We start from the raw sequence: 14,993 nt of genomic DNA, 5'->3' as shown, positions 1-14,993 counted from the left end.
GCACCACCAGTGTCAGCCCGAGTCACTACAGCTCTCCCTGACACCAGAGGGTTTTAATGCATTTCCAAAGTCATAGATACTGCTTTCTGTGGATATTTTCTTCCCAAAGAGAATTCCCGAAACTCAGGGTCAGATGACACTGCAGTAACATGTTCCCTCAGCCCCATTTGGTGTTTATTGGGGAACCTCCCGTCCTTCCCTGAGCTTAACCTAGTCATTTCTGTCCCCATGGCCCTTAGGCCATTTCCCGGGAGGGTGAGGTCTGGCTGGGCAGGTTGGGCAGGCTGGACACTTTCACTCTGACAGTATGCATTGCAGAGTCTCAGCCCAGAGAGACCCTTCTAGATTTGAGTCAGGTGGCGTGGGGAGCAGGTTGGAGATCGTTGCCTTGGCTGTAGAGCAGCCCAGGTCTGGAAGAATGAAAAGTCACATGATCCTAACTCATTACAGAATACTTTATAGAATGAAGTCACTTTCTTATCAAATGCAGCACTTTTTGCCATTTTTTCTGTATACATGCATAAAATAGCTTTTTAAACAAGCTCATCCAGCTAAAAAAAAGATACAGGCCCTTACAAAATGGAAAATGAGATTCAAATGTGGATAAAATGTGTCAATTAAGGAGCCCTAGTCCCTGGGCTGCTGCAGTTTATACCCTTTAGAGAAGGCAACATTCTCGGAAGGTTGGGCTATATCCTAATTATACAATGGGGAATTGGTGTGTCTTCAGAGGAGAGAATTACTAAGAGCTTTTAGCATGAGCTGTCTCCAAGAAATTCCCTACAGAGGCAGAGGGAGGAGCATTAGGCCAGCGCCTGACTCAGTCACCCATTCTTGTATCAAGAGGCGAACATCACTGCATCTTTTCATTTAAAATCTGGGAATTTCTCTGGAATTATTTGAACTCCCAGAGCAAAGTCTATAATTCTTTCAAGGCACTTCTTATCTCACATCATAAGATGTTTTTCGGAGATTTGCTTGTGTTGTTTCCTTGGCCTGGGCTGCCCTTTCACCCTTTACCTACTGGCAAACCTCTGTTTGTTACTCAGAGACTGTTCAAGCAGCATCTCCCCACAAAGCTGGCCATGATCCTTGACACTCCCAAAAGAAAGACCAGCTCACCCAATTCTGCTGGAGAGTGAGGTATGAATGAGAATGACATAAAACAAGTGCTATTCCCACCTTCCTTCCTGATACACTTGTTCTGGAACATTCTTTGATCAGTTCACAGAGCACTTGGAATTGCGTTGGCCTCTTGGTTCCCCCACTGGGCCGTAAGCCCCTTGTGAAAGGGCTGAGTGGCCCCCTACCCCTCACTCCTACTCTCCACGTCCCCAGGGATGCTTGCTGGACCAGGCTCTGTAGGCTGTGTGGGGTCATTGAGTGTCTCAATGCAGACTGCAACCTCCATGGGTTAAGGTATTCATCTGTCTTCCCCGAGGCATCTAGTATAGGGCCCCACGTGTGGCAGGTACCCTAAAAATACTTGTGAAATTAAAGAAAGGGAGTGAATTGCAGACCCTTTGCAATGGAAGATGCTGAGATGCCGAGGGTCTTAGCAACTTTCCTAAGCCAAAATGAGTGGACTTAAGAATGAGTTTCTAGGACCTCACTTGGTGATGCCAGCTTGAGAAGCTTTCAAGCAATGCAACATTAGAAGGCCCATCTCCAAGGGAGGTGCCACAGGATACCTTCGAGGACAGGCTGACCTTTAATGAGCCCTTTGGTGGAAAACCAGCTAAACCAGCTAGGACGGGACCCAAGAACAGCCAGCTCACAGCTGGTTCTTCTGAAGGCTAAACAATGGGAGCAGTTCCCAGCAGGGACACTAGGGTTCTGAAATAAGTGTGGCATTTATGCTCATCTGCCTGTGGTATCAGGAGTTAGATTGACCAGAGCTGGACAGCAGCATTTCTGCCTCCAGCCTAGGTTTGTTACCCTGGGCAGTGCCTCTGGCTCTTGACTGTCCTTATTCCTGAATATGCTGCTCAGGTGCAGGAATTTTGGCCCCAGGCACACGTGTCTCTAGTTACCAGCCTAGAAGCTTATGGGGCATCATTTCTGGGTATTTAGTCTCCCAGATTTGAACCCTGAAGACTGACTTCCCCCAGGCCTTCTGTACTCAGCCTCTGCACTGTTCCCTGGTGGACCAGGATGAGTGGGAGCTCTCATCTGCCTGCATGGCCCGGCTCCCAACACAAAGACTAGCTGGCTTATCTTAGGCTGGCGCGAAACGGGAAGGCCAAGGCTGCAGGGCTGTGTGGAAAAGGGGTTGCCCCTGAACAGTGTCCAGCCAGAGTCTCGCTCAGGACCCCTGCACCATGGAGGAGGTGGTCAGGACTGTCTGGGAAGTCACCCACAGCATTGGGAACTCCTGTGGTTCCCTTTGTGGTGTTTCTCTCTCACTGTGTCCGGGAATCACTGTGGAGCCTGCCACCCATTCTGCTCCTCCAGGCCACTAACTGCAGATGGAGTTTCTTGTGTTTTCCCCCAGACCTGGGGAGTACAGAGTCACAAACAGATTTTGCAACCTCCCGATGAACCCTGGGGCCGAGACCTGTCTGGAGGGGAGGCAGAGCCAGTCCTTCTCCTCTACCAAGGCTCCTTGTGTTCCCCTGTAATGGGGGGAAGGGCACAGCCCTCCCAACCCCACCTGCCTGAGGCACTGGCTGAAGGCTGAGCAGTGCAGTCTTCCCTCTTCCCTCTCCTTGGAGGCTGTGCCCCACTCTCCCACTTCTTAGCTCCTTAATTCTGAACCTCTTACACTCCACCCCTTGCTGACCCACCTCACCTTCTTGGGCAGGTGGAATCTGCTGAGTAAAGCCTCATGGTTGTCTGTGTGCATCGCACTGGCAAGACAAGGATGGACACGACACTCTCCCTAGCCTCAAGGAGCCCACAGTCTGCCGGTACAGACAAGTGCTAATGTCAAATTGTGTACATGGACTGTGGGACGCAGAGGAAGGAGCTGTTCATTGTGACCCGCTTCCCCAGAGAGGGCACAGCTGAGCAGGGCTTGACAAAGGAGTAGGAGTTCTCTGTGTGGATGAGGCAGGAGATGGCCCAGCTGCTGGAGGGGACAGCGTGCACAAAGCCATGGGGGCATGGCACATTCAGGGAGCCACAACCCATTGGTTACCATGCAAGAGAGAAACAAGGGAAGAGGCTGGAGAGGGTGGCCGGCCTTGCAGACCAAGCCGAGTGGTGACTCTGTCCTGAAGGCTGCAGTGAGGGTCCAAGGAGACTCCGCCTGTTTCTTCTTTTTTTAAAAAAAGCTTTATTAAGGTATAATTGATGTATATAAACCAAACATACTTAAAAGTGTACAATCCGGTGAGCTTTAACGTATACATGTATATAAGGTATATATATACACCTGTGAAACAATCACCACAATCAAGATAATGAACACATCCATCTCCTCCAAAAGTTTCCTTGTGTCCCTTTGTCATGCCTCTGTCCCATCCCCGCTATTTCCAGGCAACCACCCTTCTGCTGCTCTCTGTCACTACAGATTAGATTATATTTTTCTGAATTTTATATAAATGAAATCATCCAGTATGTACTATTTTAGTTTGTTGTTCTTATCACTCAGCACATTAGTTTTGCGATTCATCCATGTTGTGTATATTAATAATTAATTCCTTTTCATTGCTAAGTAGTAGTCCACTGTACAGATTATACCACAATTTGTTTATTTCTTCACCTGCTGATGGACATTTGGGTTGTTTCTAGTTTAGAGCTGCCTTGAATATCTGCATGCCGGTGTTTGGGTAAGTAGCTAGGAATGGAATGGCTGGGTCATATGATAGGTATATGTTTAACTTTTAAAAAAATTACCAAACTATTTTCCAAGTGGTTGTTCCATTTCATATTCCCATCAACAATATATGAAGTTTCCACATACCCTTTCTTGACTGGCTATGAACTATAGGGTGAACCTTCAGAATTGAGTCTCCATTGGATTTGCCTAGCTGGTGACTGCAGCTGAAGCCCTAAGACATGCACTTCTTGGGCCCAGGACAGGGAGGGAGGGGCCTCCTGGAAATCCTTCCAGAAGACGGAGTCAGACTTGGCATCATCTTAGGAGGCTTGTTGGTCAATGATACTGCCCCAGGGGCTGGAGGAATTCAGCAGGACCTGAGGATAATGAACTAAAGCACCTCTAGCTCAGCACTTGAAAAAATTCCTCTGGACCCAAAGAGCCACAGTCCAACAGTTACAGCCCAATTTTCACAGAAACTAATTTTTGTATAAGTAAATGATTTCAGTTGGTGTCGGGGCCCCAATCAGTTGTGGGAGAGGCCTGGTCCCTGGCTCAGAGCCCTGTTCCTGGGAAGTGGCCCCCTGGCCAGACTTCCCTAGGAAGAGCCATAGAACCAAGGGCTCTAGAGTCCTGGGGACCATCCAGGTCAAGGCTGCTGATCTAGGTCCATTCCCTGCAGAAGGGAGCTGTGGAGCAGCATCCAGGACTAGAGGGCAAGGCTGATGTCCATGTCCCCCTGGTCACTGCTGGGGCCTAGCCTTTCTGAATCCTGATGTTTGTATGGTGTGAGGGAGCCCTGCCAGAGTTTGTAGTGGGCTGTTCATTCATTCATTCATCAATATTAATTACTGCCTCTTCGGAACCAGAGGTGAGTCAGGCAGGTTGGGGTCAGGTTGTGAAACCCTCCAGTCCCTGCCAAGGGATGTGGATGGTATTGTGTTTTAGAAAGGAACCCTGGCAGCCAATGCGGAGAATGGATTTAAGCGTGGACAGACCAAGGGCAGGAAGGTCACTAGGACGAGGCGAGGCGGGATCTGAGTGGGTGGTGGTGGTGAGAGGTCAAGGGAGAGACACGTGTGGGGGTGCGGGAGAGAGGAGTCAGCATCACCCCATGGCCACCAGCTCTTTCTTCTCATGGCTTCAGTGACATTGCTCTCTCCCGGCTCCCACCAAACACTGCATGCATAAAAAAATAAATGGAGGGATGGTTGGAGGGATAGAGGGATGGCTATTTGGCTCAGGAGTGAACCAAGGCACACATCTCCCTACCCACCCATCCATCACCTCCTGCCTGAGCAGTCATCCTTCACTGAGGTGAAGGTGGGGACCACAGGTGTCCACCCTGCCCAGCGGGATGTTAGTGATTCACGTCTGATGGCTCTCAGCATGGACTGACTCCTGGAGTCTCAGTTAGTCACCTGTGAAACAAGGGCCCTGCAATTCCTTCTTGCCGGAATTTCTAAGGCAGTGAAGAACCATAACTTTGAACTTCTGGGAAGGAAAGCCCTCAGTTTCCCATGGAGACCCCATCCTCCGGGGTGGGAGGGGAAGGAAGGAGAAGCCAGAGCCTGGTGGGGAGGTCAAAGGTCTTAGCTTGATGCCTGCCAAGGAGTTGGGTCTCAGCTGCAATCACTGAGCCTTGACGTCAGGTCTCCTTTTTCTAGTTACAGTGAGTACAGCACTGTCCAGGCAGGTTTCTGTCATTTGACTGACCTGCTGAAAGCTCTATCCACAGGTGACCTCAGAATGGCATTCATCGTAACCAGAGTTCGCCTGCAAAATAGTGTGCGTGGGCGGGGGGGCAGGGAGGAGGGATGAGAGGGGCTGTAGGCAGGGGCTGCTGCATTTGTCTGGTGTAGAGGAAGGAGCACTGGTGTGGTGCAGGAGAAACCGGAAGTCCTGAGTTCCAATCCCCTGCACCACCTCCACTGGGCGACCACGGGAGACAGGCACTTCACCTCTCTGAGCCGATCTGGACCCTGATCACAGGGGCTGCAAGTTTGTATTTGTGTCTGTGTTCCCTTGGCCTCAATCTGGACCCTGTGAGGGTCGAGGCACTGGGCACAGACCCTCTGAACTGGGTTTGAGAAGACGGATCAAAGATGTTCATCCTCCTTCTCCTGCTCGGGCTGCAACTTGTGGACTGGTTGATGCTGAGGGTTGACAGTGAGTGAATCTTAGTTTATCAGAGCTGGGAGGGTGCTTAGAGGTGTCCACTCAACCCTTCATTTGATGTTAGATGAAACAGAGGCCTAGGACTTCCCTGGAGGTCCAGTGGTTAAGACTCCGTGCTTCCACTGTAGGGGGTGGGGTTCGATCCCTGGTCAGGGGACTAAGATCCCACATGCCTTGTGGCGTGGCCAAAGAAAAAAAAGAAAGAAAAAAAAAGAAACAGAGGCTCAGAGAGGGTGGAAGAGGAGTCGAGGCCCTGGCCAGATATGGCCAAGCTTGTCCACTTGAGCTCCGAGGGCTCCCGGGGGGCCTGTGTTTGGCATTGTGGGCTGCAGTACCCCAGTGGTCACTGACTCAGAACTGGCCTGTTTCCTGCCCTGTGGCATCACCAATAGGGCCTTCCTGCCCTTGCCCATTAAACCACTCAGAGAAGAGAGCCTGCCCAGTCAGGCCTACTGGGTGAATGTGGCCTTGCTGTCCACTAGACTATTGCAGTGGTAGCAGCAGCAGGAGTGGGGAAAGTGGTCCAGGTGCAGAGAACAAAGGTGAGGAGCCCCAGGGCAGGGTGGCGGCAGGAGAGTCTCAGGGCCAGGAGATAAAGCTTGTGCTGAGCCTGGCGGTGCCTGGCACACAGAGCAGGAGCCCAGTGGTGTTGTTATTCTCAGTCCAGGGTGGTTCGATGGTAAAGGCCAGAGCCAGGAACTGAATGGTGGTGCCAGCCTGAGAAACCCGGGAAGGAGGCCTGGTGATAAGGTGTTTGGCCCTAGGCCAGATGGTACAGACTAGGCATCCCTGGACCCAGGGCATGAATTCCTGCTGATGACTCGGGAGCTTTGGAGGAGAGGGCACCCTGTAAATCTCCACAGCACTGCCAGGAAGCCCACGTAGGGTGGCTGCCATCCTGCCTTGGGTGAGTGAGGAGGAATGCGGAAAAACTGGGCAGGGCATGCCCCTGGGGAGGGAGGCTATGATCTTTGCGCTGTATTTGTGCAGCAAACACTCCCCCAGGCCTCCTGGTGCCACCTGGGAGCTGCAGATGTAGGGTACACAGTCCAGAGTGACATGGCCCTGCCCCAAGGCACAAGTCACCCCCACAAATCTTCCTCTGGGCTTTTCTCTGTGTCCTTCAGGCCTTGCCTGCTCAGGGGAGAAGAGATGCCCCTGGCTGCTTGCTGAATGAGTGATGGAAGGGGAGGAACAAGTGACCGGACAGATGGGTCCTCAGCCCACAGGCCTTCCACCAATTAGCATGGGAGGGAGGGTGACCTGGGACTCCAGCAGGTCTGGTTGGGGGGATGGTGGGAAGAAACAAACAGGCTGGGTAAGCCACAGACCTTGGCCTTCGTGATGGTCACCAAGCTCCTCCAGAGTCAAACATTGGGTCCTTCAGATGTGGGCAGACCCTTTTCCCACGCTCTCCCACATGCCCTTATCACCCCCAGCAGTACCTCTACTCCTGCTCCTTGACCATCCCATCCTCCCTCTTCCAAACCTCCCCTGCTCCCTGGCCCAGCTCAGTCCTCCACCTCTTACAGGAAGCCTTCCCTGCTGCATCAGCCCTTGCAGACCTCCTGCCTTTATCTGCTCCTGTCCCAGTGCCAGTCTCAGGCAGGGTGGGCAGCCAGTGCGGGAGGCAGCCAGAGGAGGAAGGTAGGAGGCGAGCAAGACCCAGGCCAGATGAACAGTTGGGCAGGGCCTGGAGTGGAGGCTGGAGGCCGCCAGGACTCCCAGGAAAGGAAGCCTGAGGGGGTGATCATATCTCTGGAATCTGTGCCAACATGGGTAAGATAGATGAACAATGGGAGCCCTGGTCAGAGAGCTGGGCAGGTGGGGCCAGGCAGGTGCTTCACTAGGGGTACCATTTGGGGCTGTGGTCAATGGAAGAGACAGGAAAATGGGGGAGAGGCTGGAGACCTGGGTCAGGGTGTCTCTGGACGGTGAGGCAAAGGCTAAGGCCCTACCACCTGCAGCCTCCCTTGGGCCTCTAGGCAGCAGAAGCTGGGTGCTGGAGCAGGGTGACAGGATCTGATTGGGAGCCACTGGAGAGCCCATTTTGGGTGCAGAAGCAGATACCCCCATTTGTGGAGCTCTACACATTAAATGAGGCAGCACCTCTTTCCTGACAGGTTTGGAGTGGAGCTTGCGGGAGGCAACTGTGGGACCTTTGAATGAGCCTTTGCCATGGGCAGCTCTGCCCCATCCTTTACTCTCACTCCTGGTACCACAAGTGCATCTGTGCCCCGAGTGGGGCCACTGTGGGTAGCTGGAGGTATTCTCAGCACCAACTGTCACAGCCTGACCCAAGTTACCACCCCCATAGCTAGCCCATCACAGGTGAGGAGCCCATCACATGGTGCAGCAGCAGGTATCCACTCATTTTGAGCAAAATGGGGTTCTTGGCATAGCCCCGGCCTGTCTCCTGTCCCCACACAGGCCTCATGGTGGCCTGGGTGCTCCCTGCACTCCAGGGGAGCAGTGTCTGCACCTGGAGGCCTGGTCAGCCCCACGCACCACATGCCACAGGATTGACTGTCAATAAAACATGTCAGTTCAACATCATTAGTCATGAGGGAAAAGCAGATTAAAGTCACAAAAAGATACCACCACACACCTATTAGAATGGTCAAAAGAAAAAAACTGACAATACCAAGTGCTGGTCAGGATGTGAAGCAATTGGAACTCTCAGGCATAGCTGGAGGGAAGCAAAATGGCACAGCCAGTTTGGAAAACACTTTGGCATCTTCTTATAAAGTTAAGCATCTACTTACCATATGACCCAGAAATCCCAATTCCTAGATATTTAGCCAAGGGAAATCAAGTTAGGTTCACACAAAAACCTTTATGCAACCATTTATAGTGGGCTTATTCATAATTGCCCCAAATGGCAGATAATCCAAATGTCCTTCAGCTGGCAAATGGATAAACGAACTGTGATACATCCATACGGGGGGGATGCTACTCAGCAATAAAAAGAAATCAGCTACTGATATGAGTGACAGTAGAGATCAATCTCAAATGTGTTATGCTTATTGAAAGAAGCGAGACTCTCAAAGGCTCCATACTGTTGATTCCATTCACATTTTGGAAAAAGCGAAATTATAGGGACAGAAAACAGATTAGTGGTTGCCAGGGCCTAGGGGTGGGGGAGGGGTGGGATGGGGCTGTTGACTACAGAGTGGCACAAGGGAACCTTTTGGGATGATAGAAATATTTTACACATTAGTTGTGGTGGTGATCACATGACTATGCATTTATCAGAACTAATAGAACTGTATACTACAAAAGGTGGATTTTACTGTATGTAAATGATACTTCATTAAACCTGACTTAAAACACACATACACACACACACATTAATCACAGCCACTGTTTCTGAGCACCTACTAGGCACTGTGCCAGGGGCTCTGCGTGTTTTCTCATCCGTCCACTCACTTGATCGCTCACTCAGCAAGCATTTATTGAGTGCCTCCACCAGGTGCAGCACAATGTCCAGTCAATCCTCCCTAATACCTTCAAGCCAGGTGGCTCCCCGAGTTGTGTAGAGAAGCCAGCAGGAAGATGTGGCTGGAACCCAACCCTGGGGGCCTGCAGGTGAGCTTGAAGGTTCTCTGTGGGTGCATTTTCATGGGGAGAGAAAATCCTAGCTTTGTCAGCCTCTCAAGGAAGTCTGCAACCCAGAAAGAGAGACTAAGGTGACAGAACAAAGAATGATACCCTTGTTCCCTCTCTGTGGTGCTGACCCTGCACAGGAGGGCAGGCCGTGCCCCTTATGGCTCTGAGCACAGAGCCTGCGCTGGTTTGGATTGTGGAGGCTGTGGACCCACTTCTTTGTTCAGCTTTCTTGCTGGGGGGCTCGTCCTCTGCTTGGGAACATGTCTGTGTCTGCCCAGCTCAGACGGGAGCGTCCCTGGCTTCTCTTGTGAGAATCCAAATGTGGGAACCCCTTGAATAAAGCCAGTGTGGGGTATACAATGCACAGGAACATTGTACAGCAAGAGAAATGAGCAAACCAGAGCAGCCCAGACCACAGCTCCATCTCAAAGATACAATGTGGAGTGGAGGATAAGATGACAAGATGGACAATATCTGACACCATTTAAGTATGTTGTAAAGACACAAAATAGTACCATGCATTGTTATGGTTATAAACTTATGTCATAAAAATACAAAAACATGAACAAGAAAGATACATACTAACTTCACAACTGGATTAGCTCTGGGGAAGACAATAGCAGAAAGAGGCGAAAGAATAAAAGAAAAATCAAGGGAATAAAAAAAAAAAGAGAGACAAAAAAAGCAAATATGGCAAGAGGCTAGCTAACACATTTAACAAATCAGAGATATATGAGTTAAATAAAGGGGCTGTGTTGCATATTGTTTTCTCTACTTTTGGCTTAAATATTTCATAAATAAACAAGCCAGCATGAAACTTGAAAACATCACACTAAGTGAAATAAGCAAGACACAAAAAGACAATTATTGTATATGGTTCCACTCATACGAGGTACCTAGAGTAGAAATTCATAGAGACAGAAAGTAGAATAGTGGTTACAGTGGGGCTGGGAGGAAGGAGGATAGGGAGTTATTGTCTAATGGGTATAGAGTTTCAGTTTGGAAAGATGAAAAAGTTCCGGAGATGGATAGTGGTGATGGTTGCACTACAATGTGAATGTACTTAATGCCACTGAACTGGATGCTTAAAAATGGTTAAAATGATAAATTTTATGTTATGCATATTTTACCACAATAAAAATAAATAAAAACAAGCCAGAATAGGCAAATCTATAGAGACAAAGTAGATTAGTGGTTGCCTAGGGCTGGGGAGGATTCTGGGAAAATGGGGGCCATGGCCAAGGGGTGCGGGTTTCCTTTTGTGGTAGTAAAATGTGGTCATGAAAATGTTCTAAAATTGATTGTGGTCATGGATGCACAACTCTGCGAATATACTAGGAAACATTGAATTGCACGCTTTCAATGGGTGAAGTATATGGTATGTGACATATCTTAAAGCTGTTGTGTGTTTTTTTGGGTTTTTTTGGGTGCATCACCTGGCTTGTGAGATCTTAGTTCCCCAACCAGGGATTGAACCGGGGCCCCGGCAGTGAAAGCGCAGAGTCCTAACTACTGGACTGCCAGGGAATGTTGTTTTTTAAAAAGCCAAAAGGAGGGAAATCCTTTCTGTATCGGCTACTCTAGTAGAAGCTGGGGTGTGTCTGATCTAAACCTGGCTCTGACATGAGTGTCACAAAGTCATCAGGAGCCCAGAGCCTCCTCTGCCCTGCCACCCTGTGACATGGGGAGGGAGCCCTGCCAGCCCAGCTTCCAGGGCTGGAGCTATTGCCACATCCATGGGGCTGTAGGATGGAAGCAGTTGTAGCCTCTGCTGAATGAGGTTAATGAGAATCTGCCCCAGGCTCCAGGGATTTTGAGCCTTAATTAATACTTGCAAGGCCCTCAGTGACTGTGAAATCAGAGGTTCTGTAAATCTGCACAGCAGTGGCTTTATTAGTGCCAGCACATTACGCAGGAAAAAGAAGCCAGCCTTCTTATCACTGACTTAGCTCCCTGGAGAGGCTGGTCCCAGGGTGTCGAGGCCAGGCTGAAGCTGTCTTTCATGGCCCCTTGTCTTGCTTTCCACGCCATGCCTAGGGTCCAAGTAGTCTGGACTAGTCCAGGGCTCCAGGGTGGCCACACTGAGCACTGTGGCCAGGCTCCTGACGGGGGTCTTCAGAGGGTAACCAAGCAGACCTGCCACAGCAGTCTTGGTGATTGTCCCTCCAGGCCTAAAGAAGGTTGAGCATTTCCTTTTCTACAAATCTCAGGACTCTGGTGAGGATACTGGCTACCTTCCCAGGTGGCTGTCCTTTCTGTGTTCAATGTGCCTGCTAGGATGGAGCGTAGCCAGGGCTGTGGGGCCCTGAGCAGAGGACTGGCTCTGCCCTCAGCCCAGGGCAGCCTGTGGGCGTGGAACCATTCCATGTTGCCTTAGCTCAGGTCTTTCCTGACGGTGACTCCTTCTTGGCCCCCTCAAACACCCTCCCCCAGTGGGCCCTGGGTTCTCCCAAGGCCACATGGCACAGCCTCTCTCCTCCTTTGTTCTGGTGCTGTCCTCCCAGGGATGGATCCTCAGACTACCTGATGCTTTGGGCCACCCACCCAAGAGCACCTCACACCAGCTTCTGTGGCCCGTTTTTTTTTTTTTTTTAATATTTTTATTATTTATTTGGCTGTACCAGGTCTTAGTTACGGCACGTGGGATTTTCTTTGGCGCGTGTGAGATCTTCATTGCGGCGTGCGGGATCTTTAGTTGCAGCATGCGGGATCTAGTTCCCCGACCAGGGATCGAACCCCGGCCCACTGCGTTGGGAGCGTTGAGTCTTAAACCAATGGACTACCAGGGAAGTCCCTTGGGGCCCCTGTTTATGCTAGGCATCTTGATGCTGAGCAGGACTGTCCCCACCTGGCAGAGCCTCGCTGCCCTCAGACACTGTGACCACAAACGCATTTGTAACCACTGGGATGACTCTCTGGCCAGGGAGGTGGGAGGTAGAGGGAGGTATTGGCCAGGAGCCAGGATCTGTGGCCCTGGGTGCCTTCAAAGGCCTGGGGACCTTTGAACTTAGGTACCCTAGAGGCCCATGAACTTGAGGATATGCAACCTAGGGTATCCGTGGCCCTGATGTCTTTGACCCAGAGGCCCCATAGCACCCAGTACCTGCTGACCCTGGGCCCCTGTGACCCTGGGCCAGCTTCTAGTATGTGAACCTCTCTAACTACCCCCTTTGATGGGTATCTGCTGCATGCACTGCTGTTAGGACATGGCACAGCCTTCCCTCCATGTGGGATCCTGTTTCTGAGGATCTGTTTCCCAACTCCTCTAAGTGTGTTGCATTCTAACGGATGCAACTTGTAACTCCTGCCAGGTAACTCTGAGGGTTATGAACATCCTCCCTCACGTCAGCCGTCCCTCCCTTCCTCTCTCCCTCCTGCCTCCCTGTCATCCTCTACCATAGCCAGTATATTACTCATCTCTTTTCTTATCCAGGTCCTATCAAACCAGATGGGTCTGAGGCCAAAGCCAGATGGCCTCCTATCAGAGACCCCTCTCCAAACTGACGTAGGTCTCTTCCCCAGCCCTCTCGGGGAAGCAGTGTCATGTTGTGGTTAGACCCACAGGCACTGAAGACAGCTTCCTGGGTTCAAACGCTCTATCTACCTCTTACCTGCTGTGTGACCCTGGGCAAGTTGCTTAACCTCTCTGTGCCTCATCTATAAAATAAGGCAATCATAATACTACGGCACAGAGTTCTTGTGAGGATTAAATGAGATCGTGTGCGGGGAGTGCTGGGCCTGGTACATACCCAAGGAAGGTCAGCTGTCAAGGGTGCTAAAGCAGCTGCTTCTGAATCCCCTTGAACATCCATCATCCATGTCTAAGAATGTGTCCTGAGAGAGTGGCCAGGCATCTTGTCCAAGCCAAGGTGACCCCTGTCCACAATCTGCCCCCAGATCTACCCTCAGCCTCCCGCCCTAGCAGAGGAAATGCTGCGCACAATAGATGGTTGCCAAAACCCCCGCCCCAAAAGTGTGTCTGTGCAACATGCCCCATAGGTGCCCCCCTACCCAGCTGCCTCCCAGGGCCCGAGGTAGGATGGAGGGGCTGCTTATTGAGAGGGTGCAGGCCTCTGCCTAATCAGACCATCCCAGAGGCATCTTGGAGAGGTCAGATGTCTTCTATTTATAGTTAAACTTCTTTGCCATTGTGGACCATCCCTAATTGAGGAGCTCTTTTATTATGTTTTCTTTATGTTCTCTTCATGTGTATGAGTGGAAAAATAAATGACAGGGAAAATCGTGGTATTGTGGTTAGGAAAAACTGCCAGGGAGAATGGCAGGCTTCGTGTTCACTGCCTTGGTGGCATGGCTGGGGTGTCCTAGGGCGTCAGAACAAGACATGGCCTTTCTCCGGCATGGTTATGGGATGTTCATGGGGCAGGGCGCCCGCACCTATAGGGACTGGCTGGAGCTTGAACTCTTGCTTTCCTATTGGCTCCCTGGCCGTCCTTGGGTAGGTCCTACCTCTCCAGGCCTTACTACCTAACCTTTAAAATGGGGTAACAAGCTGGCTTAGCCTCCTGGTGGGCTGGGATGCACAGTCTCCTTAGAGATGCCAATGGACAGCTTAGTAGCAAAAGCAGGAGAGGCTGAGGCCCAGTTCTGGCCTGCCCTAGGGCCCAAGACCCCTGTCCCCATGCCTTTTGGAGCCCAGGGGACCACTGTCCCTCCCCCCTTTTTTGTAGTTACTACTCCCACTGGAGGGAGAGGAGCCCAGAGTGCCCAGGCCAAGATGAGAAGAGCGATCCTATCTGGAATGGAAACTGTCCAGCAGCCCCCCATGGAGAGGCAGGAGTTAAGGTGATTATAGTGGGTCACTGAGTTGCAGCCACAGAGCTCTCTATGCACGAGTCCATTTTAGGAGGGTGGCCTGGCCTGGCATTTATCACTGTGGAGCAAGGCTTGACTTATTTTAAGCTGGGTGGAGCAAAGGGCTCGGTGTCTCTGTGGTCTGTGGTCTGTGCACATGACGAGGCTGTGGTGGGAGGGACGCCAGTGGGCCCAGGTCTTAGCCCTCATCTGACCTCCTGTGGGTCATGCCTGCAGGGATGCTCATTCTCCACCCCAGAGGTCTGGCTTGACTCCCCTCAGGCCAAGTAGACAGGGAAGGTCCATCCATAGGCCCTTGCCTTAGGCACTTGAGCAAGTCAAGGCAGTTGCTAGGGGAGTAGGAGCGTCTTGTGAAGTAGGAAAGCTGGAGAGAGCATACAGGCAGCGGAGGACTCCGGAGGGGCTTTGGAGGAATGGGTGGCTGTGGGGACACTGTTGTGTACTTGAGTCAGACCACCTGTGTTCAAGCCCCAGCCTGGCCAGTTACCAGGTATTGTGTGATCTTGGGCAAGTTACAGACTCTCTCTGTTCCTCTGTTTACTCATCTGTAAAATGTAGATAATAACAGTAACTTACACCAAGGACCACTGAGAAAGTTAAATGAGTTAAG

This window comes from Eubalaena glacialis, chromosome 18, assembly GCF_028564815.1.
Source record: "Eubalaena glacialis isolate mEubGla1 chromosome 18, mEubGla1.1.hap2.+ XY, whole genome shotgun sequence".
NCBI lineage: Eukaryota > Metazoa > Chordata > Mammalia > Artiodactyla > Balaenidae > Eubalaena > Eubalaena glacialis.
This window is presented reverse-complemented; position numbering follows the sequence as displayed.